This window comes from Centruroides sculpturatus, unplaced genomic scaffold, assembly GCF_000671375.1.
Source record: "Centruroides sculpturatus isolate CEXI.00-Female unplaced genomic scaffold, Cexi_2.0 scaffold1683, whole genome shotgun sequence".
NCBI classification, from domain to species: Eukaryota; Metazoa; Arthropoda; class Arachnida; order Scorpiones; family Buthidae; genus Centruroides; species Centruroides sculpturatus.
Genome location: NW_019386327.1, coordinates 1 through 3,896, shown reverse-complemented (window position 1 = coordinate 3,896; position 3,896 = coordinate 1).

The window sequence follows — 3,896 nt, the reverse complement described above, 5'->3', positions numbered from 1 at the left end:
CTAATGTTAGGGAGCACTGAAATCAGGTTTCATAATTAAATTAATGCATTATTTCAAATTATAAGAGATGTTATGTAATTTCTTTTTATTAGCTTCCTATAGCTACTGATTATATAAAATATTTAGTATAGGCTACATTTCTATTACTATTACTAATCAAATGGTCTATTTGGCACTAGGGGTTAGGTGCCATATCTTGCTAAATTTAATATTTTATAATTTAATAATTATAAGATTCTGTAAGAAAAGAATTGGCTGTAAGTGAACGCTCGAACCCACAACTCCTGCTTATTGTTTAGTAACACTGTCAGTTACATTTTCCGGACCTTCGTTTCATCCTTGCTTCCAGAGCCTATTAATTTAGAAATAACCATAACAGGTTATTTATTTATGGTGCCAGCTGGACATGATTCAGCATCACAATCTATAACTCCCACTATGGCATTCAGCCAGCTATCGCTTCTATCTCAGAATGATATATATACATACAAACATAAACATCTAAATGCCAAAGTTATATGTTAAAACCAAAACAATTACCAAATTATATTATACTTTGGTCCACTTTAAACATTCTTGTTATACTGAAGGAAGACAAACACATAATTTCTAATGAAAATATATTTAATGTAATGTAATCTTGTATGCCACTACAATGAGAATTTTGGTCCAATGCCTCTCCTCAGCAGATGTTATTTTTTTATGTTTATATTTTAATATACCCATATATTTCTTTCAACATTTTTAAAATAAACTTTTAAACTGCTATTTCTTCAGATAATAATTTTCTTAAATATTTTCCTGTTTATTACAGCATAATTTCATTTGCTTAAACATCACTTATTTGTTAAATGAATTACCAATGTACCATCCCACAAGGTAATTATTCAGCTCACGTCATCTCACTCTACCACTGTAACTCCTTGAATGTTCTCCTAGCACATATCAAAATTACCAAATTATATCATTTGGCTTTAATATATAACTATCAGAGTTTAGATTTTTATGCTTGTATAAAGTAACATCCTTAATATACTTCTGTGCACTGATAACGTCCCGTCCTTCCTCCTTGGAATGTGTGATTATATCTCCCAATCTCTGGCACATCTTGCTGAAGGGGATTCCTGCATCCCCTTCACACAACTGCCAAAATATCAGTTTCCCTATTCCCAGAAACTAGCTAGAGTTGCTGCTGAATGGACACACAAATAATAGTGTTTCTACTATACTAAGTAGGCATACTTCTTGTGTTTCAGTTATTCAGTCATTCAACTGACTGCAATACATAAATGTAGACATTTTAGTCTTTTACATAATTTAGTCCTCTCCTATGATCTAAGTTGAGATCTCGTTACATATAGTAATGAGTGGTCAACCACTTAGAAAGCAAGAACAAGGAAAGCCACCAATCAGAATGGGTGATTGAGGACAAAAAATAATAAAACCCAAGAGATTCAAGGACACAATGTCTTCTCCCAAAAGTTCCAAGTGTCAGACCAATTGTGTAAATGTCTTGTGCCCATCTTTGTCCCTGTCTTTTGTCCTCAGATTGACATCTTCCCATCATCGGAAGTTGACCACATCGTCCTGAAGTCATCAAGACATCGAGAGAACTGTTATTCGTGAACCTTGGACACTCCTTCATTTGGGACTATCTTGTAAAAGAGAGAAAGACCCAGAGGTCACTGCCAACTTAGCTCTTCCAAGCTCACAAATCTTGTAAGCTTTTTTCGTGTCAAATAACTGTCCTGTCTCAGTGCTGATTGCCCACATACAACCCTTTGCAATCTCTCAACCTTCTTCACATTTCCAGCCCCATTGGCAACCTTACAAAATTTGTAAAAACAGTTTTTACAAGAATATTTCTAAGCCGTTCTCACACAAGGGAAAATGTATTAGGGATCATTTGGTATAAATTTATGGTACCAAGGGGGCAGTAGCTTAAAAAATTTTGAGAATCACGGACCTAAACAATTATCTAAGAATAGATTTATGTATACATAAAATGAATACATTCGCTATTTTCCTTAACCATATAAACTATATATTAATTATACTATAATACACATAAATAAAACATTTTGTAGTTTAAACAATCAAAATACATACAAAACTGAATGATTGTTTAAATTTAGGCAAAAATTATTAGTTTAAAATTTTCAATTTTATAATAAAATGCATTCGTTTTTAAACTAAAACCAATTTAAACAATTAAAAAATAAAAGAGTTTGAAGAGTACCTTTGTCTTCATTCTTAGATTTTCTACCGACTGTATTTTTGAAACAATCGAATTCTGGACGAATGTGAGAACTTGGAACAAGGTATTTTTTAAAATCATCTTGATGCGACTGATGGCAGCGATCTGAATTATAGCTTTGAATGCCACACCCAGAAATATCTTTCTTATTTTGCACCTGTTTAAAAAAAATATATATACATACATACAAGAAAATTTAAACAGTTTGGTATTGAAAAATACTAATTACTAAAAATACTAAATAGCTCTCATTTTACTTTCCCAGCTGTTATATATATATAAAAAATAAAAAATGTCAAAAAAATTATGGATCTACGCACGCGCATTTGTTTCATTTAATATCTCGAGATGGAGTAAAGATTGAGAAACAACTTGGCACAGTTGCTTGTGTATAAGGGGCATTGATGCTATTAAATTTTAATGAGGAAAGGTCAAGGAGGAAGTAGAGGGTGGTCACGTGGCATATCTCACGAGGTTGGGCTTAATAAAGACTTTACTTCTTTTTAAAGAACTCATCTCTACCCTCAAAATTAAATTCTTTGCTATTTTATAGTACAGTAGAGCATCGATTATCCGACTAAACTGAAGACTGAAGTTGGTCGAATAACCAAAAAGTATGAAAAAAATCCATTATTATTGTAGTATATTATTACATCCCATGTAATTAGTGTATTAGTATATTGCTATTAACCTACTTTGCGTTGAATTTTCCTCCATGTTAAGCCTATCAAATTTTTTTTGAAAATAATAATTGTCGCTATTGCATCGTCCAAAATTAGAAAATTAAGCCTTTTTTAAATACTGGCTCCCTTTCATGGTCGATCCAGTGTTACCAGCTAAAACACGTAAAAATACTATTAAAATAGCCAAGACATAACCAAATATTGTAGCGCCACATCACTAGCTGACATTTGAATTTGCAGACTAGAACGCATTCGGTTAACCGAGGTGACGGTTAATGATGCTCTACTGTATATATTGTTTTTATAACAGTCTCTCATAATAGATGGTGCCACATGTAATATTATTTATTTATTATGATTAATAATTAAAAAGTGATTTTTAAAATAAAATCTCATAACAGCCAGGAAAATTACACAACTCATTTCTACATTTTTTAAATTCATTTTATTATACTAGATAAAAAAAAACAAAGAAATATTAAACTAAAATATCAAAAACAATTCTAATATAAATTCAGATTTAGCTTGGTTAGTGTTAAATAAAATAAACATCCTTATTTTTAGTTTTTGTTAAATATAAAAAAAATAGTAAAACGTTAAAATATTATCATCTTTTGTATAATTAACATTTCCATTACAGTTTATTAAACGTTTTAATAAACATTTATTATACGCCTAGTAATTTAAGTGCTGTTTAACAAAGCACTTAAGACTTTAATACGAAGCAATTTTCAATAACAAAATATTTCATAACTTTTCTTTCAATTAAGTTATTTAAAGGTTAGAAAGAAATTTGTAGACTCAAAAGACATTATTTCATTTATTTTAAATATTCAGAATATTTTACAAATACTCACAAAGAAATAAAGAATATCCAGCAGTAACATCACATAGGCTTATTCAGTTGAAGGTAACCTTACCTTCAACTGAATATTCCTATGTTGTTCCAACCACTG